This window comes from Panicum hallii, chromosome 5 (assembly GCF_002211085.1).
Source record: "Panicum hallii strain FIL2 chromosome 5, PHallii_v3.1, whole genome shotgun sequence".
Lineage (NCBI taxonomy): Eukaryota > Viridiplantae > Streptophyta > Magnoliopsida > Poales > Poaceae > Panicum > Panicum hallii.
In genome coordinates, this window is record NC_038046.1 from 49915708 (window position 1) to 49939829 (window position 24122).

General features: G+C 46.0%; 1 pseudogene; it reads right to left on the reverse strand.

Annotated features, from left to right (window-relative positions):
• Positions 1–383: 383 nt before the first annotated feature.
• LOC112892717 lies at positions 384–23513 on the reverse strand (annotated as a pseudogene).
• Positions 23514–24122: the final 609 nt, after the last annotated feature.

A 24122-nucleotide genomic window follows, 5' to 3' on the forward strand; every position in this document is an offset into this window, starting at 1 on the left:
AAAAAATACACAAGTGTGGGTGCTATGGTCTGGGCGAGCTGGGTTTAGTTGTGATTATTAGAAATTTGGAGGGTTTTTTTTTGCAAAATGGCCAAAGCGCGGCTGTATGACATGTGCCTACCTTTTCTCCGTGGGATGCGGCGTGGAGGGCAAAGGGGAGGGGCTTTTAATCAATCGGATGGGTGTGGACTTCATATCTGATTGTTCAGAAATATTATATGAATAAAGAGTGACTTTGCAGAGCACATTCGTGAGTAACAACACATCAGCTTTGACTTATAAATTCTTAACGGTGATTGTTGCAACCTTCATAGTAGATGTGTTTTACATGGAACACTTGCATTTTTTTTTTGTTTGCTAGACATTATGAAAAAGATGCTACTTCAATTATAACAACTGGCAAAAAAAATTATTGCCCTCCGGAGTTTCCGCAAACGAGATCGTGGTTCTTGAAGGCAGAGTTCAAGTTTCAGTATCCGCCTCTTCAGCTCCTGGACTATCCTTCTATGCTTGTCCAACTATTTTTTTTTATGCAACAGGAGGGGTGCGGGTCCAACTATTTGTGACCAGCAGGTTCTAGGTGTTAAAAGGACATCTAAGACCAAGCAAGACATTCTGAAGAACCATTCATGATTCAAGGTAACATCTACCTGTGATTCTAATTTTTTGATTTTGTTTTCCCAGTGAATAGATAGCAGCCTTATACCTTCTCTCAGATTGGCAATACCATGATCCTCACAAAACAAATCCTCCTTAATGTTCTCGCTGTTCTTTGGTGAAACATCAGACATGATCTTCATAAGCTCGTTATCGTTATCAAACCCAGGTTTGGCAAATGCATCCATGATTTCAGACTCGGTTGTCAAAGAGTAATATTTGACATGTCTTCATGAGAGATCCCTGCTATTGAGGCACTCGTGAAAAATGAGAGCTGTTCTGCTACATTTCGGGGTCGATGCCTCATCCCACGACCTGGGAACGCCGTCCCGATTCGAGGGTCGGGGTCAAACGGGGTCAGTGTCCTGTTCTAGGTTGGGTCGTGTCCCGGCTTGAGAGGGTTCGTAGCCCTATAGTTAGAGGATTTAATTGGGATAAGAAGGTTAAGGACAGGGGATTGGTGTGACTTTTGTTAGATAATGGGCTGAGTACGTGTGGCATGGTCTAAATGTACTCTTTTATACTTTTCTTATATGCTTGTGCATATTAGTTTTTTCTTTAGTAGCACACATATATAGTTTTTGCCTTTATAAAGATGCATGGACCCGAAGATATCGATCCAGATGAATCAGGATCGCGTTCAACATAATAATTTATCATTCCAAAGAGGTATACCCCTTCGTACCACAATTTTATGAAGTGTCGCCCCTCACCCCTCGACCCTCAACCCCGTTGTAACACCCTAAATTTCCAAACTAGAGGTTTAAATTAAACTTGGTTAGTTGATATTTAGATTTCACAATATTTAATTTAAAACCTTTTAATTTAGAATGGTTATAGTGAATCAAAAGTATTTTTCTTTATCTATAAAAGAAAATATAAGGGACATATATGATATGTGCATTTCATGCTCTTTGCATTGTTTCATTGGTTGTGGTTCATTTGGATTTAAATTTGAATTCAAAATTCAAAAGCAATTGAATTTGCAATTTTACCTTTCTTTCTTTCTCTCTCTTTCTCTCTCGGGCCGGCCCATCTCCCTTTTCTCTCCCTTCTTCTTCTTTTCCTTCCCCGCACGGCCCGGCCCATGGCCTCTCTTTCTCTTTCCCTCCTCTCCCCTTCTCTTTTTCTCTTTTCCCCCTTTGCAGCCCGGCCCAGCCAGCAGCCTTTTTCCCGCCCTCCATCACGCGGCCCGCTTACCTTCTCCCCCTCTCTTCTTTCCCCCGCGCACGGCCCACACACCCCGGCCCAGTCCGCCCGCGCCTCCCTCTCCCTTTCCCTTTTCTCTCGCTGGCGGGTGGCCCCTACCCGTCGGGGTCGTCCCCAACCTCGAGCCAGGCTCGGGCTCGAGGCCGGATCGGACGCAGCGCCACCGGCCGCCCTCCGCCTCGGGCCCGCATGCCCAGGCGCCTCCGCGGCCCCCTATAAGAGCCGCCCAAACCTTAGGGGTTTTCCCCCAAGCTGCTGCCGCCTCGCACCCCTAAACCCTAGCATCCACACCCGCCGCCGCCGCCATTGTCGCCCGCGCCTCGGGCCGCCGCCGCGCCGTCGTTCCGCCGCTCCCCGCCGTCGAACAAACCCTCCCGGAGCACCGCGTGGTGGTGAGGACGCTCGGCCGCCCTCCTTTTCCCTCTCCCCCGCTTCTCCCGTGGCCGCTCGGCGCGCACCAAAGATCCCCGTTGCCTCTCGCCGCCGGCCACTGCCTACGGCCGCCGCCTCTCCCTCTCAACCCCCTAATTGGGTTCCCCTCGTCGCGCTCCACCTCTCCGTCCAAACCGCGCTCGAAACCGAGGCCGGGAACGCGATTTCGCGGTTTCCCCGGCGAGCCACCGCCGCACGCCGTCGCCCCCGCCTCACCGCCGGCGCCCCGCCGCCGTTCCCGCACCGACCCGGGCCACCAGCCCATCCCCACCGTCGGATCCTGATCCAACGGCCTAGATCCGATCTAACCCCGAGTCAATAGATTAGGATACCGGTCAACCATAGCCTTTTTGCCCTTAAGTTTTCCGGAAATCAACCCGCAGTCCTTTCCAATTCAAAAGTAATCGCGGATAGGTCCTTTTCTTTCCGTTTAGGCCCCTGTAGTTTCCCAAAATAGAACCCGCCGTCGAATATCCCTCTGTTTTACGTTCTAACTCCTCTGTCTAGGGTTTAATTACAATCTAGCCCTCGGTTTCTTCTGACAAAGCCCTTTTAGATTCAAAGCTATCACAAATAGGCCCCTAGAACCATGTTTAGGCCCTAATTTCTTCGTTTTAACTCCGATTTCACCGATTCTTGCGCTCATGCGATCCTTGCAGCATAAGCAGTAACTTTTCAAGGTTATTTTGTTCTGTTTTTATTGATTGGTGTACTGTTCTTATTTTATTTTATTTGTTTGGTTGTATGTGCTTGCGTGTCGCGATAGACGGTACGCAGTTCGAGGATCCGCAGGGCCAAGACTTTGAAGACGTTCCCGACCAGCAGCAGTTCTTTGAAGAAGGCAAGTGGTCCTTGATCATGTTTTCAGCCCCATTAATATCACAATTTCACCTTTACTTTATATGCATGCATGTGTCTAAAATACGATGGATCCCAAGATAAGGACATGCCTAGTTTCAGTTGAACTTCCTTGATTAAACCTGGGTATTTATATTTATATTGTAGTTACGCTAATTGCTTCTATATAGATTTTGGTTGGATAACCTGGATATTATGATAATGTTTAATTATGTTCTGAAATGTTGATTGGTGATAATAAGATTATTGAATCAATTGGAACATGGAGAACCACCCAGGAAAACAGTACAACCACAATACTATATGGCTCTAGTCTTGGCTAATTAATTAGAAACCCTAGTTTATGACGGTCTTACCGAAAGGGCAAGAAGGGTTGCATCGTCGGGGTATAGCTTGGTCCTCTTGAGGGTGTGATATGGTTCTGGGTAAGGCGTCCACCTCATTAGGGGGAGTTATGACTGCTTTGACTTGAAACCTTAGCGGATTGTTATGAGTTAGGGAATCTTTGTAAAGGCCTCGTAGTGAATCCCTGCCACTCACCTTGGAAGTGTTTAAGGGCTTTGCAAACCCGGGCATCAAGGGAAACACGAGTTGTGGGTAAAGTGTGTAACCTCTGCAGAGTGAAAACTGATATATCAGCCGTGCTCACGGTTAAGAGCGGATTAGACTCTCACATGATAATTGAACTTAAAGATGATCTAAATCGCTGGTTCTGTTTATTTATCTCTGTGTTGTGGATTGATTCACCTCATATAGTTTAATTAAGGGCTGGTATAAACTTACATTTAGCTAATGCTTGCCTAATTAAAACTTGACCAACTAAAAATGCTTATCGCAGTCAAACCATGTCAGCTTTTCCGTGATTATAGCCTTGCATGTCATATAATTTACTCCACTTGCTGAGTATCAACTATAAGTGTACTCATGCTTACTTTATTAAAACCAATGCTGCTCAGAATAAGATAATTGTCCGAAGTTTCCTGAAGATATTGGAGATTTCTAGGCGTGTGTCTCCCAGTCAACTGCCTGTAAAGACGAAGTCCGCTGCTAGAATAAACGTTTATTCATTCGTTTAAGATTAAGACTGTCGGTCATGTAATAAAGTACTATTATACTCTATTTCGTTATGATATTAATGCTGTAATCACTTGTGACGTCTATCATATGTGTGGAACTTGATCCTGACGCACATATGAGATGCATTCGGTTGTCCTTCTTAAACCGGATGTGACACCCGTTCCTCGACCCACAAACTTTGTGATTATGCACCGGAGTTGCGACCTCATTTAGCGAATTGTCATTATCATTCAGCTTTTCCCACAAAGATGAGCAGTGCAGAAGCGCTGACTTGGCTGACACAGCAGTGGATTCTGCAGTAGCTTGGGTAATTGAAAGTTGTGATCTGCGACCATCCAACTTGTTGCGACAATGTACAAGAGTAGAATTTTTCATTATGGGGAGGTATCAGCTGATCTGAATTGCAACTCAAGAAATGAGTAGGATCCCAAATAGACTAAAATAGGACACTAGATACAAAGAGATCATTGGGCTACATCACCATTATTAGGTCATGAAAATGTGACAGTTCTGGTGGATAAGCAAATGCAGCAAGGAGCTACATGTGCATAATGATAAAGATGCGTAGAAGCATAACACAGTGGAAAAATGTTAATACCAGACAGTAATTTTAGTACCATTTCATTGTAAACAAAATGAAAAGGAAAAATAAAGTTCATCACGAACAGTAAGAAAAGAGAAGATCAAGACAGCTTGAGAGCCAGAAAACTTTCTTAAAGAGAAAAACAGAACACTACTTCCAATCGCAAATAAGTAAGGCCTAGTTTGGAAGTTGCAGTTTCTTAAAACCATAGTATCGGAAAACCACAGTTCAAAAAACCAGATCCATGTAATACAATAGTATTTGAAAACTGCAGTATTTCTCAGTTTTGGAAAAACCATGGATGTGTTTGCCTGTTTGGGTATTGACGACAATACTGCACATTTAAAATCTAACCACGTGGATCCGTGTACAGTGTCAGCTACCTGTTATTTAAATTAGTAAAGGCAGTGCTTGATCCTCCTTGTTGATCGGATCATACCTGTTTGTGTACTGGTCATACTAATCCTTCCTTTTTGATCGGATCTTAAAACAATATCTATTAGCTCCCTCTATTGGCAACAGAATATCTTCGTATTTATGTGCAGAAGGTAATCCACCACTCCACTGAGCACGAGTATAGGTTCACACTACCAAATCCCATCATCAATCAGCACCATGTGGGGAAATTTCTTCAAGCGAAAGCAAAAGGAGGATGACGAATTTGCTATCATCACTGGCTATAATCTTGGTAGTGCTCCTTCGTCAGTTTGTACACCGATCCATGATTCTATCCTTACAGGAGAGCAATATGTATCAGAAGTTTTGAAGGGTCACGAATTAATCTGCAAGAGAGAATTTCGGATGGAGAAAGCAATATTTCATAAATTGGTGGATTGGCTTCGTGAGTGGAATCTTCTACAGGATACAAGAGGAGTTGCTGTTGAAGAACAAGTAGCTATATTCATCTATCATGTCTCAAAGAATGCAAGCAATCGAGATCTGCAATGGCGCTTCCAACGTAGTGGTGAGACAATAAGTAGACACTTTGGGACAGTACTAAGAGCAATGGTCAGGTTAACTGGAAGGTTGATACAACTGCCGACGGTGAATATTCTGCTCAAAATTTCAAATAACTCGAAGTTTATGCCATACTTTAAGGTACGAACGATATCATCCATATACTATCATACATCCATTTATGTTTGTTGTACCTTAAAATTTTAACTAGAGTAATATTCTGCAGGACAGCATTGGGGCAATAGATGGAACAAATGTTCCAATTTTCATAGCTCCACGTCTACAGGATCCATATCGTAACAGAAAAGGGACATTGTCACTAAATGTCATGGTTGCATGTAATTTTGATAATCACTTTGTACATGTTAGTGCAGGGTGGGAAGGCTCAGCTTCAGATGCGAGAGTGTTGCAAGATGCACTGCAGAATAATTTTTACGTGCCTGAAGGAAAGTTTTATTTAGTCGATGCAAGATATGCCAATATACCAAATTTCATTGCATCATATCGCAATGTAAGATATCATCTACAGGAGCAAGGCAGAAGAAACCAAAGCCCACAAACTCCGCAAGAGTTATTCAATCTAAGGCATGCACAACTCCATAATCATGTTGAACGTATTATCGGCATTCTGAAAATGCGTTTTCAAATACTTAAATGTGCTTCGCTTGTGTTACCCTGTTGTGCACTTCATAATTTTATACGTAGCTATGAGGGAAGTGAGCAATGGATTGAACAATCAGGTCTGTGTATTAAGGAGAAGGAAATAGTTGATGTTCCTAGTGGAGATACACAGTATAGAAATGATGTGCAATCTCTAAACCAACGAAGAGCTTTGGGCAGTGCAAAAAGGGATAAAATAGCTGATGACATGTGGAGAGACTACAATGCTTACCCGCAGCGCAATAGAAGAAATGATGCATGAATTGTACTTTATTTTCAATTTTTATATAAATAATATAGTTTCCATTGTTTAATGTAATGTGTCCTCATTTGCACCATTTGAGACATAAATGATATAAGAGGAAGCATAAATAAATATTAACGTGATGGTACTTTCTAATTGAACCAAACTGAAAAATAAAAGATCCAGCAACAAGATGTGAATAAACACCTAAGATGTAAATGGATTTCTAATATAGCAGTCAGACTACTATTTGGGTAAAGCATATTGTACTAAAATTCAATATAGAAAATAGCTTCTTTAAGGAACTCCACAATGTTATAGTTACCCTTCAGTGTCATGAATATCTCCCTATTCAGCTTGTTCTTCATGAGATAGTTGATCGTCTTCAACAGTTCAGGTGCGGGCAGAATATCAAGCTCTTGTAACTTTGCAACTGTAACGCCCGCATTTTTATCTTATTTAAATTGCATTACCAATCACTCGCTTAAAAATCTTTTAAACCTTTTCTGCCGCTCGAGCTCCCGAAGCCCACCTCCCGATTTTCCGACGTCCCGACATCGCGCAGTCTCTTCCTCTTTTTCCGCGGAGCCACCCATCCCTTTTTCTTTTCCACCGGCTCCGCTGTCCTATCGCGTCACCATCGTGTCGCGGTCGGCCGCCTGCGCCTGCCCGGCCACGATCATCGGTGCCGCGCGCGTGTCCCCTCTTTTCTTTTCTCATATTTTGTTCAAATTCATTTTATTTCTCTCTTCTAATTCTCCTGCTTGCTTATTTAAATTGTTGAGCTACTATGCAAAAATAAAAATAAAAATATTTTTTTCTTTTTTCTTATTTAAATGAGCACATGCGTGCTGCCTGCTCGAGCTGTAGCCCGCTCCCTACGCGGGCGCTCACATCGCGCCGCCCGCGTCACGCCACGGCCGCTGCTGCTCGCTATGCCACTGCGTGCTTGCTGCCCGTGCACGCCAAACCGGTGCGCGACCTGCTGCTGCGCCAGCCCGTCTCCGTCCCGTCCCCTCGCCCTCGCAGCTTGCACCTTGTCGCTGAGCATCCCGGCCACCATTAGTGGCAAGGTCTCTGCCCGTGACCCTCCCATGCCGGCCATCTCCCCTCTCCCTCTCGGCCTATAAATCAGCCCCCGAGCCGCCTCTCACTCCGCCCACGCCATCCCAGCACCTCCCCTCCTCTACCTCGCGCTGCAGCTCGCCGTCGCCGCCCACCATTGCCAGCCACCACCCATCTCCGTAGATAGCCCTCCGTAGACCGTCTCCGCACGAAGTGAGGGCTGGAATGGGACCCCCTCGGCCTCCTCTCCGTTTTCCCCTCCTCCCGTGCGTCGCCATGCACCAGGGGGGCGGCGCCCATGGCCTGGCCACCCCCCCCCATCCTACCGTTTCCCTCCCCCTCCTGTTCTATCTCGAGGAAGAAGAAAGACAAACTTGTGCATAACCCCCTCCACTTTTCCTTCTTATGCAGTCTGTAGCCCTCCACCTCCCTCTCTCAAATATTTAATCAGAGCTCCTTCTATCTCTTTATTTCATTACCAATAGGTCCTCGTCCTTTTAAACTGCTCCCTAAATGACCTTTAACTCATCAGTTCATGCGACATTTTGTTCCGAATTGATTCCAAACTCCACCACGCATCATCTCCAAATATTTTCTCCAAGTCTCAGGATCCACATCCGACAAATATAATAGTCTTCTCTATTTTTTTTAATCGAAGCTCCCTATTTCCCTCTCTTTTTTTAAGCTCGTCGGCGTACTTTGTTTTTATTATGTGATTGTTTGTGTGTCATAGCCGACGGTGTGACCGAGGAGGAGCAGTACCGCGAGCTGGAGCCCGAAGACCCGTACCTCGAGGAGGAGCTTTCGGAAGGCTTTGAGGATGGCAAGTCCAATCCCATCCTTTGATGCATATTTATTCCAGTTTTATAAACACAACCTATTGGCCTGTTTTATAAAATGCATTATTTTATTGCAAGACATGGTTGGATAGCCACCCCTTGATTCCTATAACTATTCCTTGATGACCTGAGTTAATGTCTATATAGGATTTGCTCTATTGGACATTAACTACTACTAGAGATGCTTAGGCCCTTTTATTCCCTTTATTATATTTTAATCATGACCACAACACGCTTTATCAAAAATAAAGGTGTGAGTGTTTTAAAGGATAAAATAGAATTTTGGAAAAATAAAAGAAAGATATAACCTGATGAGATGGACGGTGTTTCCTGTGTGAAATGCCACTGGTGAGCTACTGTGGATATGGAGTCCGTTAGTATTAAAACTTGGATCCTTTGTGTAGGATCAACCCCACTTGTTATTCGATTAGCACAGAAATGGTTTGAGAAAACTCTTTTACTAAATGAACCCTTGCATGTATAAAACCTTGCTTTATCGCAAATGAACCCTAGCCTTATCCTTGATATATCCCGTGCATGATCTTTATTATCCCCCTCCGGGGGTGTGGTTGGACTTGTTGAATATGTATGTACTCACTCTTGCCTAGTTTTTACAGAGGAGGATCCGAACTTCATTCCTGAAGACGTCGAGTAGGTCGCCGTCCTGCACCCAACCTTGCTTGTGGTTCAGCGTCTCCACAGGAAGCTTACCATGGCGTAAGACTCTGATGTCATCTTAGATCTCGTTGGCACTTTAGTTTGGCTTTTAGTCCTTATGATTGTCCCTCTTGATAGTGGCGCTTCAGTGCCCGCTACCTCAACGGTTTGTACGGTAATGAACCATCTGATGTAATAAATGTGTTATCATCCTACTGGGACTGATATTTATATCAGATTTGGTCACCTCTGATGAGGGGACGCTTCAGGTGGTATCAGAGCCGTAGGTTGGCCGTAGAACATGACCCTTAGGACCGAGGATATTTTCTAAACTGTTTCCCACTAAATCTTTCCCCACTTAACTCACCTTTCCACACGGCACTTACCTTTGGCCCTTGTCTGGTTCCAGATGGCTGACAATGGATGGAGTGACAGAATCTGCCCCGCAGAGCCTGGCCTCCCTAAGTTATTGCTACTCAGCCTGGAACGCGTCGGAGTTGTGGACCCACCAGAGTACACCTACCGGGAGTACAACTTCAGAGGCACCCTTCGGTGTGACCTCATGATCTTCGTGGGAAAAAGCACACTCTACCCCGATGTGGATCCCTGGTTCATCTCCACCACCAGCTTTGGATTCCCAGACACCTACCGAAAGGCTGCCCAAAAAGCCCTGCAACGCCTACGTGTGATCTATAAGCATCATTTTCAGCGAACTCCTATGGGATTTTTCCCACCTGCTGGAGGAAGAGGACGCTCATGGATTATCCGGATGAGAGGATTGGGAAGGGAAGAAGAACTAGAAGATACGGTTTCCCACCTATCCATTTACCTCACCGGCCTAGACCAACTTTACCGCGAACAGGCAAAACAACTGAAGCACCAAATCTGCAGGGCAGAAAAGGTAGAACAAGAGTTAAAAATACAATGGAGGAGAACAATAGAAGCTGAGGCACAAGCTGAGAGTTCCCTAGCCTCTCTCCAAGACATATGGTGAAGCAACGCTCGAGAAAGGAATGTATCGAGGCACGTAGAAGAGAAGCTGGATTACTGGAAGGAGAACCCGAAGAAACCCATTGGGGTAAGGGCACTCAGACTGAAGATGAGATATTGGAGCAATGTCTTCCACCAAAGAAGTGCCCTAACCGGATTGAGGAAGAATCCCCTTGGGAAGAGTAGAGTACCTAAGCTAGAGCTATCATCCTAGTAATAATGTATCCTTGGGAGATGTACCCGATCCTATTGAAAAATAAAGACCGTCTATCCTTTTTGTACCCTACCATGTGTGCAAGGCTTGTTCACTCTACCTTTGTTTTCAGATGGCTGAGAATGGTTGGATCCAATGCGTTTGCCAAGGAGGGCCTGGTTTCCCCCACCTTTTGATCAACTCCCTGGAGCACCTCGGTGTTACTGAGCGCCCAAGGTACTACAGCAGAGAGTACGAACACCTCGGCACTCTTCGCTGTAGGGTGGTTCTTTCCATCGCCAGAAGCACCCGCTACCCCGACATCGAGCCGTGGCGAGTGACTGCCACAAGATTTCAACATCGGGATGCCAATCCCTTGGCCATCAGAAAGGCTCTCAGCTACCTATGCTGGATTTTTTAGGAACACCTCATTCCCACACCGATGAAGGCTTTTTCCCCCGGCCATCAGGACGCAAGTCTGGCAGGCCCGCATGAGGAACTTGGAACGGCGCCACCATCAAGAAGACCTTTTGTACCATGTGGTCGCCTACCTCGTCTCCTTGGACAAGCTCTTCGACGAGCAAGCCTGATTCCTAAGGGAGCAAACCCACCGGGCCGAGCCAAGCAGAGCTTGCAGTGAGGATGCACCAAATCCGGGTGGCTCAAGCCGAAGCAAGAACCGCAGCCGCTCTAAGTAGTGAAGCCGTCGCTCATGAGAACCTCAGGCAGATCCAGGATCGGCGTATGCAAGAATGGACCAGCAATGGAACGCCCGTCCCGGCAATTGGGGAGACCCAAGTCCTAATTGGAACACCCATCATAGGATGGGGAGGACTTTTTGGGACCCCGCAAGCTCCACCCGAAGGTGCCGAAAGGTCAGCTGCAGCCGCAGAAGAAGGAGCTGTCGAACAGCCCCAAAAAAATAGGATCCTCGAGGACGACGAGGAAGAGCTACTCATCCCACTGGAAGTGCACTCCGCCCTGGAAGACGGCTCGCCCTGCGAGTAGCATGCCTCAGAGATGCCCCCAGGAAAGAAGCCGTCCCGGCCCCAAGCTTAGAGTTGTGCCCCTCCCAGCTGTTGTGCCCTTTGTACCCAACCGTGTAGTGCGTGATTTGGCTGCAACCTTTACCCATCCCGGTTTGGAAATGGGATGAGGTAGGAATGGATTTTGTAGTGGGTTTACCCAAGACACCGAAAGGACATTATCGGAGGAATTCTCCAGCCGGGTGGCGGAAAGCACCCGCCTAATCCTAGTTAAGGATAGGTTTGGAGGAGACTTAGGAGCGCTCGATCGGTGGACAGATGAACGCAGGAAGGACACGAAGGTTTAGAGTGGTTCGGGCCGCCGGAGCGTAACACCCTACGTCCACTTGGGAGTTGTATTGATCGTGTAAGCCTGGGTGGAACTTGGCCCCAGCTTGTGTGTCCAAGAACTCTTTTTCTAACGAGTACACTCTCCCTTTTATAGTGCAAGGGGAGCGCTTACACTGTGCGGGGCCCCGACAGGTGAGCCCGGCCAACAGGAGCCTGCTCTATGAGAGGTGTGGAGATCTTTATCTCCAGCTCCTCTCCATAGTCTTCTCTATCGGGAAGTTGATGTGCATATCTGCAACCTGGATACGGTCATGTGCAGCCTTGCAAGCACAGTGACCGGTGTCAGTGTTGCCCAACAGCGAAGCCGTGCTGTCACTGTTGGGATGTAACCTCCTGTCAGGCGGTGAAACAGCGCTGACCCACTGCCTGCGCACTGTTGCAGCGCACTCCTTGGCTCGCCTATTACAGGCCATCATCACGCACGCAGTGCCGCGACGGGACTGTACACAGTCCGCGCACTGTGCATGGTGATACGACGCGCCGCCTTGGAAACAGGCGGTCTTATACCGTGGTGTCAGCCTACCTGCCCCGTGTGTCAGTGGCAGGCCGCTCTTTTTGACTTGGGCCCGCCCGGCCCAACTACCGCATTAAACGCTGGTAGGTGGGCTGGAGACCCGCGAAGGGCCTCTAGCCGCAGGCACGCGGCAGGGCCAGCCTCGCTCCCTTCGCAGGACGGCACGTGGCGGCACCTGACCCCTTCCCGGGGGAGGGGGGTCCGGGCCCCCGAGGCCGGTCGGAGCGGGCTAACCTGTGATGAACCGGTCATTACACATGGTGGCCCCGGACCTCCCTGGGGAGACCGGGTCCGCGGGGGTTCCCCGAGAGCTCCTCAGCCTTCCTGGGGACGTGAAGGCCCTGGTCCTGGAATAGCACGGGGAGGGTCCGGAGACCATGGTCCCAGCTGTCAGACCCGGGCCGTACGGCACGTCCCCCAGAAGGCAAAAGGGGAGATTACGAATTGCGAGACGCCAAGGGCCTGGACACCCTAGCAGGAGGTACCCCTGTCTATATGTACTGACAGACATGACTCCATATGGGTGATAGTGGACCGGCTCACAAAAGTCGCACACTTCCTACCCGTACGGACCAATTATGGTGGAGAAAAGCTAGCCCGGCTCTATGTGGATAACATATTGAAGCTGCATGGTGTGCCTAGCAGAATTGTTTCGGTAGAGGAACCCAATTCACCTCTAGGTTTTGGAAAAGTTTGCATAAGGCCATGGGCACCAAGTTGGATTTCAGTTCGGCTTATCACCCGCAAACCGATGGTCAAACAGAAAGGATGAACCAGATTGTAGAAGATATGCTAAGAGTATGTGTCCTTACTTATGGCAAGGATTGAGAACAAAGTTTACCCTATGCTGAGTTTTCGTACAACAACGGTTATCAAGCAAGCTTGGGCATGTCACCATTTGAAGCTCTCTATGGGAGAAAGTGCAGAACCCCCCTGATGTGGTCAGAAGTTGGAGAGCGTGCCCTAGTTGGACCCGCACTCCAAAATTAGAGAAAAACTGAAGGCCACCCAATCTCGACAGAAGAGTTACTCAGACAAGAAGAGATGAGAAATAAGCTTCAATCCAGGAGACTTCGCCTATCTCAAGGTTTCACCTATTCGAGGGACTCGAAGATTTCAGGTACATAGAAAACTAGCCCCTCGGTACATTGGACCGTACCGAGTACAGAAGAAAATTGGAGCCGTAGCATACCGTCTGGAGCTACCAGAAGGAATGGTTGACATACACCTAGTATTCCATGTATCCCAACTGAGAAGATGTCTGAGGGTACCCGAGAAAGAGCGTGTGCTGGAAGAAGAAATAGATTTACAAATAGATTTTCGGTACCAGGAAGTACCTGTCAAGATTTTGGACACTGTCATGAAAAGGGCAAGCAACTTCGAAGTATGGATTTGCAGAGTTCAGTGGAGCAGACACGGAGTGGAAGAAGCTACATGGGAACCTGAAGATGCCCTGAAGAAAGAGTTTCCCCATTTATTTAGGAGCCAGCCGAATCTCGAGGACGAGATTCATTTTAAGTGGGGTAGGTTTGTAACGCCCGCGTTTTCATTTTATTTAAATTGCATTACCAATCACTCACTTAAAAATCTTTTAAACCTTTTCCGCCGCTCAAGCTCTCGAAGCCCACCTCCCGATTTTCTGACGTCCTGACATCGCGCAGCCTCTTCCACTTTTTCCGTGGAGCCGCCCATCCCTTTTCCTTTTCCACCGGCCCCACCATCCCGTCGCATCACCATCGTGTTGCGGTCAGCCGCGTGCGCCTACCCGGCCGCGATCGTCGGTGCCGCGCGGTGTCCCCTCTTTTCTTTACACATATTTTGTTCAAATCCATTTTATTTCTCTCTTCTAATTCTCCCGCTTGCTTATTTAAATTGTTGAGCTACTATGCGAAAATAAAAATAAGTTTTTTTCTTAGTTAAATGAGCACATGCGTGCTGCCTGCTCGAGCTGTAGCCCGCTCCCTGCACGCACACATGGGCCAGCGCGCGACTCCCCGCTGCCCCCGTTGCTGGCTGTGCACGCGCGCTCGCATCGCGCCGCACGCGTCACGCCACGGCTGCCACGGCCACTGCTGCTCGCTATGCCGCTGCGTGCTTGCTGCCAGTGCACGCCAAACCGGCGTGCGACCCGCTGTTGCATCGGCTCGTCTCCATCCCATACCCTCGCCCTCGCAGCTTGCGTCTTGTGCCCGAGCATCCCGGCCGCCATTAATGGTGAGGTCCCTATACTACCCGTGACCCTCCCATGCCGCCCCAGCACCTCCCCTCCTCTACCTCGCACTGCAGCTCGCCGCCGCCGCCCACCATTGCCGGCCACCACCCATCTCCATAGACAGCCCTCCATAGACCGTCTCCGCACGAGGTGAGGACCGGAATCGGACCCCCTCGGCCTCCTCTCCGTTTTCCCCTCCTCCCCATGCGTCGCCATGATTAACTCATCAGTTCATGCGACATTTTGTTCCGAATTGATTCCAAACTCCACCACGCATCATCTCCAAATATTTTCTCCAAGTCTCAGGATCCACATCCGACAAATATAATAGTCTTCTCTATTTTTTTAATCGAAGCTCCCTATTTCCCTCTCTTTTTTAAGCTCATCGGTGTACTTTGTTTTTATTGTGTGATTGTTTGTGTGTCGTAGCCGACGGTGTGACCGAGGAGGAGCAGTACCGTGAGCCGGAGCCCGAAGACCCGTACCTCGAGGAGGAGCTTCCGGAAGGCTTTGAGGACGGCAAGTCCAATCCCATCCTTTGATGCATATTTATTCCAGTTTTATAAACACAACCTGTTGGCATGTTTTATAAAATGCATTGTTTTATTGCAAGAAATGGTTGGATAGCCACCCCTTGATTGCTATGACTATTCCTTGATGACCTAGGTTAATGTCTATATAGGATTTGCTCTGTTGGACATTAACTACTGCTAGAGATGCTTAGGCCCTTTTATTCCCTTTATTATATTTTAATCATGACCACAACGCGCTTTATCAAAAATAAAGGTGTGAGTGTTTTAAAAGATAAAATAGGATTTCGGGAAAATAAAAGAAAGATATAACCTGATGAGATGGACAGTGTTTCCTGTGCGAAATGCCACTGGTGAGCTTGTACCTTTCTGGTTGAGCATGGTTGGGAGATGTCCGTCTTCTCAATGTAAGGATGAACTGAGGTGTCATCTTGCCTAACCCACTTATCGTACAACCACTCGACCGTTGTATTTGCAACGGCTTAGCATAAACCCCACTAGTTGTTCTGCTAGCCAAAAGCAGAGCTGGTGAGCAACGGGAGATCATGGAGAAGGAATACGATCTATGTGAGTTATGTCCCGGTTATGACTTTATTGATAGGTCATTAACCCCATGGTTGCTTCCGTGTTGGCTAGTTAGATTCAGCTAAGGTGGGTAACGGCTTTGTTAGGATCCGCAGCGACACTAAGGTGTTCGTAGTGCGGTACCCTACTTGTGGGTAAAGTGTACAACCTCTGCAGAGTATAAAATCTATTAGAATAGCCGTGTCCACGTATTGGACGTGTTACGGCATGGTCACTTCAATAGATATTTTGGGATAGTTGGTTTTGTGGCGTGAGTTGTTTTGAAAGTGTCCGGCAGTTGTGCTGTGAGCTACTGTGGATATGGAGTCCGTTAGCATTAAAACTTGGGTCCTTTGTGTAGGATCAACCCCACTTGTTATTCGATTACTACAGAAATATTTTGAGAAAACTCTTTTCCTTGCATGTGTAAAACCTTACTTTATCGCAAATGAACCCTAGCCTTATCCTTGATATATCTTGTGCATGATCTTTATTATCCCCCTCCGTGGGTGTGGTTGGACTTGTTGAGTACGTATGTACTCACTCTTGCCTAGTTTTTACAGAGGAGGATCCGAACTTCGTTCCTGAAGACGTCGAGTAGGTCGCCGTCCTGCACCCAACCTTACCTGTGGTTCAGGGTCTCCACAGGAAGCTTACCATGGCGCAAGACTCTCATATCATCTTAGATCTCGTTGCTACTTTAGTTTGGCTTTTAGTCCTTATGATTGTCCCTCTTGATAGTGGCGCTTCAGTGCTCGCTACCTCGACGGTTTGTACGGTAATGAACCATCTGATGTAATAAATGTGTTATCAGCCTTCTGGGACCGATATTTGTATCACATTTGGTCACCTCTGATGAGGGGACGCTTCAGCAACGCACTTGGCCATGCAGTAAGGATCGTTGTTGGGATCATTTCTTTCCATCTGTGCCAATTTAACTTGTTTGTAGTTTTCAATTTTCTTTGACTTAAGGTCCTTGTAGCTCTCAAACTCCTCTTCCCTCAAGGCAACAAGACTTTCAAGCACAACATCCTTGTTTTTCCTTGGTCTATTTTTGTCAGGATCTTTCTCAGCTGATTTAGCACGCTGACTCATACCACTTGGTGCAGAGTTCTCAAGTTTGTCTTCCTCTTGGTTTGTACTGGGATTTTGGCTATTTTTTGGAACACCAGCAGGATCACCATATGTTGAATTGGTAGTATTGGTGTTCATCCCATCCTCATCTGCAAATTAAAGTCAAATTTTGTAGCTTTTCTGCTTGCATCAGGTGATCCCATACCAAAATCTGTACCACCTTCAGGGATACTATCTTCCTATGAGGATGAGTTTATGTTGCCCTTATCTGACTGTCCATATGTTGTCCTTCTGCAGCGCTTTCCTTCTGCAACCTCGCCTGACAATATGCAAGGTAATAAAAAATTACAAAACTAGCACCAAAAATGTAATTAACTTAGTGGCTCTCAGGGTTTTTAAACATACCATCATAAATATCATATAGATCATCATAGTATGGAAACATTCTATTTCTCCACTTCGGTTGTTCTCCAGACAACTCGTTCCATTTCTCATCAATGGTTGTCACCATTTTTATTTCAGGGTTCCAACCAAATCCACTCTTGGAAACAATTGATTTCACAATATTGTGATCTTTCTTGAGTCTTTGCTCCCTGTCCTTGATCTGTGCCACACTAAACTTAGATACAGGGTATTTGTTGTTCAAGCATGTGGCCATGCAATTCCAACCTTCTTTAGTCTATCCATTCTGACCATGCTATCTTGCTGAGAGATGATACTTCTTCATCATAGAAACAAGAAATTTGGTTTGTGCATCACTCTAATGTGCTCTTAGCTTTCCTTTTTCCCCTGCAATCCGTGTGTCAGTTATAAATGATCACTACCTTCAAATGTTTAAGAATGAAAAAAATCTCTTTGTAAGTTTATATAATCTATATCTAAAAGGCCAAAATAATTATGCCCGTAACATAACAAATGCTCATTCTTTATCTCAAGTATACTAAAATTAAGGGAATACCTTATCTAGCCTTTACATGTCTCTCTGATTTTATCTGGCCTTTACTATTGTTCATAATTGATGAATAGACCCAGATTCATGTGTGCTTGTATATGGACCTAATAGACACACTAAATTGATTTGAAAGATAAAATACAGATCGATAATGCACATAAAGACATGGCTAGATGCTACAGGAAAGACATAGTTAGATGCTACAGAAATTGAATCGACGTCCTGCTTCCCGGCTCCATGATCAGAGGGACAAGGTCCAAGCAAACCGCTGCTGCCGGCGATGCTTACTCCGGCCGCAGCTTACGACAAAGCCAAAATTAGAGGGGCAATAAACAATCAAGTCAAAGCAATCATACCTTTGCCCTTCCTCTCATCCGTTCCATCATTGCTCGTCATGAAAGCACAGTTGGACGCAGAGAAGATGGCAAAATAGATGGGAAACTGGAGGTGGGAAGTAAGTAGCACCCGTAAAACAAAAAAGCGCGCCAACGAAAAGGTCTACACGCCCCCCGCGCGCCAAGAGATGTCTGTGCCACGCGCGAGCTCTATCTCGAAAAAAAGAGGGTGAGGGTGGAGTTTCCAAAATGCTAAAAAAAACCATGGTTTTATCGAGACCGCAGTTTCCTAAACTCCAAATCGTTTGCATCCAAACAGCTCCATGCTTTCCAATACCTAGATATTTTAGAAAACCACAATATTTTTCTAAAACTCCAAAAATACTGTGCATCCAAACAGGGTCTAACTGTTTGGTGATCGAAACTGTCTCTAAGACATACCTTTGGCCATTAATTTCTGTTTTAATATATTTAAAAGGTATAAATAAATTATAATATGTTAATTTGAGGGAAGTTTTTCTGGCGTGTTGCTCTACAGAGCACCCACACTCTCCTCGTTATATTTCTCCAATATGCAAGAAAGCCTTTTACAATTGTCCTATTTACACCAACACTCCCCCTCAAAATGGGCTAAATATATTCAACATACCCATCTTGTTACATGCCAACTCATTATCATTAGGACCTAGACCTTTTGTGAGACTATCAGCTAGTTGATCATGAGACTTGACAGACTCTAGCTTCAAAACCCCACTATTAATCTTCCTCTTGATAAAGAACATGTCGATCTCCACATGCTTCATGCGATCAAACTGAACCGGATTATTTGCTATATTAATCGCTGCTAAATTATCACAATGAAGCAATAGTCTCATTCTTCAACACCCGAAGCTCCTCCAAAAGATCCTCTAGCCACATCATCTCACACAGAGCCAATGCCATTGCTCTATATTCGGCTTCTGCAGTAGATCGAGACACCACAGCTTGCTTCTTGCTCTACCACGAAACAAGATTTCCACCCACAAACATACAATATCCAAATGTGGATCTCCTATCATCCCTGCTGCTTGCCCAATTAGCATCACAATAACCTTCCAGATTCAGATGTTGGTTTGCCCTAAACCACAACCCCTTGCCAGGGGTTCCCTTCAGATATCTCAGGATTTGATAAACCGCCTCCATATGCCCAGTTCTAGGATCATGCATATACCAGCTCACCACACTCACTGCATAAGAAATGTCAGGTCTTGCATGGCAAAGGTATATCAAATGACTAACCAACCTCTGATATCTTTCCCGATCCACAGGATCACCCGACTCAGCACACATTTGGTGATTCTTATCAATGGGTGAGCCACATGGACGACACCCAAGCATTACCGTCTCCACCAATAGATCAAGGGCATACTTCCTTTGGGAGAGACTAATCCCTTTTGATGACCTGGCAATCTCAATCCCAAGAAAGTATCGAAGTGGTCCAAGATCCTTTACCTCAAAGGCCTTACCTAACCTCCCCTTCAGGCTCTTGATCTCCTCCTCATCATCTCTAGTGATCACTATGTCATCAACATAGACAGCCAAAATAATAATGCAAGAGGGTGTTTATAGAAGACTGTATGATCTCCATTACACTAATAATATCCCATATCACACACCGCTCGTCTGAATCTACCAAACCATGCACGTGGTGACTACTTTAGGCCATACAATGATTTCTTCAGTTTGCACACCTTACCCAAAGTCTGTTCATTCCCAAATCCAGGTGAAATTTCCATATAAACTTCTTCTTGTAGATCACCATGAAGAAATGCATTTTTCACATCTAACTGATGGAGTGGCCCACCGAAGTTGGCTGCACATGAAATGAAAGTCTTCACTATGCCCATTTTTGTCATAGGTGCAAAGGTTTCATCATAGTCGATTCCATATATCTGGCTATATCCCTTCGCAACCAATCTTGCTTTATACATGTCCATCTTTCCTTCAAGGGTCTGTTTCACTATGAAGACCGCCTTCTTTCCTTCTGGAAGATGAACAAGTTCCCATGTCTTGTTCTTTTGAAGGGCAAGTAGCTCTTCTTTCATTGCATCTTTCCACTTTGTATCCTGCTTAGCACACCTCCAATCTCTCTGAATAGGCACAGCTTGGAAAGATGCAATAAATATTCTATATGCTAGTGAGACACTAGAATATGAGACACACTTAGCAATGTCATGTTCAAAGCCATAACGAGGATGAGGCTTTCCAGCATTAACTCTAGGATCTCTATGTTGTGCAAGAGGCAGCTCTACATGTTCAAGGATGGGAGGAGCATTACCATTGATGGCAGGTGAGCTTGATGAAGAGGAGTCCGGGGAGCAGTTCAGGACTGGAGCTTCAACTTGTTCAGGTTGTGGTTCCTCCCCCTGCTTCTTAGTCCAGGTTGTGTTTCCCTTTGCTCATCATTCTTCTTGTCTCCAGTGGGACACGGGATTGTTCCAACAACCACAACTTCTTCATCCCTAATAACCACAATTTCTTCACCCTCCACCTCCTCATGACCATCATTGCTTGGATCATCATTCCCACAACTTATCTCATCATTAGGCACTTCCTCCGGAGTCATCACCTCCGCCATATCTTGTGGGACTACACCACCGACAATCACCTCTCCTATGGTTCCACTGGCCACATCACCACTAAGCTGGCCACCATCATCCTCCCCCTCTCTACAATCACTTCCATTGACTGGAGATAATTCCTCTAGAAATTGATCAAGGTCATCCTTCTTTGTGTAGTATGGTTTTGCTTCACGAAATGTCACATCCATACTCACAAACAGTCTCCTCCCAATAGGATCCCAACACTTGTACACCTTCTGGGTGGAGGCATAACCAACAAATATACACTTAACTGCTTGAGGATTCAATTTGCCCACCGTAGGTTGATGATCCTTTACAAACCAAACACAACCAAAGACCTTGGGTGGAACTTTAAAGTCCTGCTGACCTAACAAGAGCTCTTCATACCAAGTATTCTGGATGGCATTCGGTTGATGAGGTACGTGGATGTCCTTATTGCCTCACTCCACAAATACTTAGGTACATTCATATGAAACATGGCAGACCTTGCTACCTCCAACAAATGTCGATTTTTTCTCTCAGCTACACCATTCTGAGGTGAGTCCCATGACAAGTGGTCTGATGAATAATTCCCTGGTCTGGAGTATATGACCTGAATTCTTTGTTCACATACTCTGTTCCATTATCAGTACGCATGATGCGGACCTTTGCATTAAACTAATTAGCAACCAACTTGTGAAAGTTCTGAAAGCACTGAAGCACCTCATTCTTATGCTTAAGCATGTAGATCCAAGAAATAAAGGTAACAAACCACTTGACACCACTCACAGAGGTGACCGAACAAGGACCCAAACATCTGAATGTATTAGAATAAATGGTTCACAACTACGAGGACCAATACTAGGATAGGTGGATCTAGTGTGCTTGCCAAGTTCACATGTATCATATACATGTTTCCTTTTGTCCACTCCCTTAAACATAGCTGGATATTGCTGACTTAAGCTTTCAAAAAATACATGCCCCAACCGACAGTGGAGTAGAAAAATTACGGTCACATCTCCTTTTGCAGTTGTTGCCAATGCTAACTCCTCATGATTGATGCGCCACAATCCATTATGCCTGACTCCGGTTCCAATCCTTCTCGCAGTCCCCCTCTCTTGAAAAGTACAAGATGTTTCATCAAATGTTATTGCGCACTTGAATTGATCAATGATTGAACTAAGAGAGAGAAGATTGATAGGAAAAGATGAGACATGCAGGACTGACAATAGGCTAAGAGAAGGTGTGCACTCTACAGACCCTACACCATGGATAAGTTGGGATGTGCCATCAACAATTTGAACGGACTCAAAATGAGTACATGGACTATATGTTTTGGAAGAATTAGACATGCCCCTAACATGCTTGGATGCTCCTGAATCTATGACCCAATCTATGTGATGCCTACATGAAGATGCAAGTGCCTGTGCCTGAGTACCTTCACCCATGTGGGCGTAGTTGGCAAAGTTACTGAAGTTGTTGGAGGTCGAAATCATAGGATCAAGTGAGATATTGGTGGAACTCTCAAGAGCTTTGCCTTTCTGCCATTGCTCCCATTATTTAACTTGGTCTCCCGTCAGAGTGACAGATTGAGTCTCCTCAGTGGCCGCCACATTGGCCCTAGGGCCACCACAGCCTCTACCTCGACCTCCATCACGGCTACCATGGCCTCCTCCATAGCTCCCACGAGTACTTTCACGACCTCCACGGGTTCCACCTCGACCACCACTACCATTTGATGCCTTCATTGCAGCCTCTTCTTCCTTCCTTTTCGCTTCCATCTCTACTAAACTCATTTCCACCACCACCTGTTGCACAGACACACACAAACCAGGCTTCCTTCCCCCTTTCTCTTTTTCTTTCTTTCTTCTTCAAGCAACAAGCATCTCACCCTGGTTCCTGACCATAGCTCTCTTCACAACAACTCAAGCAGCAGCAGCTTCTTTTAGTCCTTTCACCTGCGCTCGAGAAGCAACCAGCGGAAGCATCAGCTTCCTAGCCACGCGCACGCCTACGCAGAGCCACCCACGCTGCTGCCGCAGGGCCTGCAGCTCGCACGTGCCCGCGTCGCACCCGCACGAGCGCTCGCCCGCGCCATCGCATGCGGGCCTGTAGCGCAGCTTGCACGCGCACGCACCACCGGCCGGGCCCGCAGTTGCCACGCGCGCGCTCCCGGGCCGCAGCCGCCTGCGCACGCACGCCCGCGAGCCCCGGCGTCCGCGCCAGCCGCCTCACATCTCGCGGAAACGACGACGCCAGTGAATCCTAACCCTAGCTTTGTGTACCATCTTGATTTGGGGAAGTTTCTCCACCCACGCTCTCCTCATTATATTTCTCCAATATGCAAGAAAGCTCTTTACATTTGTTCTATTTACACCAACATAATATTATGCACCTACTGTGTGAGACACGCCATTTTTCATTTTTCGATCTCAATATGCAAAATGGTGTTGATGGTCAAAGTTTAGATAATAAATCATGCAACCAAAAACATCATTGTACTATGACTGGAGGGAATAATTGGCTAATTGCGCAAGCAAGTGGAGAGAGCATAGGGGGAGGACACCTGTTCAGTGATACATAGGGATACACGCAGCTGTTTCATCTTTGTCCTATAAGCATTTCTGCAGTTTGCTCACCTCATCCTCCAAGTTTCGTGCCTTTAGGTCAGCAACGTTTCAATATTTTCCAGTGTTTCACAAAGAGCACTAAAACTTCCCAATTATACAGAATAAAACCTACCTTTCTGGCTTCTAATTCCCGAGCAAACAAGCGTTCCTGTGAAGCAAGCTTGTTCCTGGCATCCTTAAGTTCGGCAGCCATTAAAGTCGCATTCCTCTTAAGACTTAGCTTCTTCTCAACAAGATCCCTCAACAGTGGATCCAACTCACGTGAAGAGGATGACGATGATGGAAGCCCTCTCTGAAACAGGCATAACTAAGAAACAAAAGAAATGGTTGAACTTTGCAAACCCAACAGAAAATAAAAGCAAACATAAAGAGACTGCTGTTTAAAGTAACAAGTATATTATGTTGCAGAGCAAACACGAGACATCACAACATCATGGTAGCAAGACTAAAACAAGAGAATTGAGATCTCCTGTGAACAAATAGATGTATCCTAAAAGGAACCCTAAAGAAGCAACCATAATCTCCTCTTCCACTGGCCAATGTGATCCAGTTCCTTAGTTTTTTTTAAGAAATTGCTGCAAGAGTATTAATCTTGTTTGATATGATGCTATGGAAAGAAAACAGTTCCTTGTGCTTGCTATATGCAACTTGCTAGAGTAAGCTTCTGAAACAAGACCTTTCGCTTTCTTTGGATCAAGGCCACAAACTTGTGTGGAGCCGGATAACTGCAAGAAAATGACAAACATGTTACTTTCATTAGCCATTCCAGATAATCTTGTGGTGATGAAGAGGGAGCAAAAACATACTAGTATACTGATCATATGATCCATTAACATATAAATTGTCAGATATAAAGACCAAGCCCATACAAATGATTCTTAGTAAATCTTAGAGGCCCATTAATGTTGGAAGGG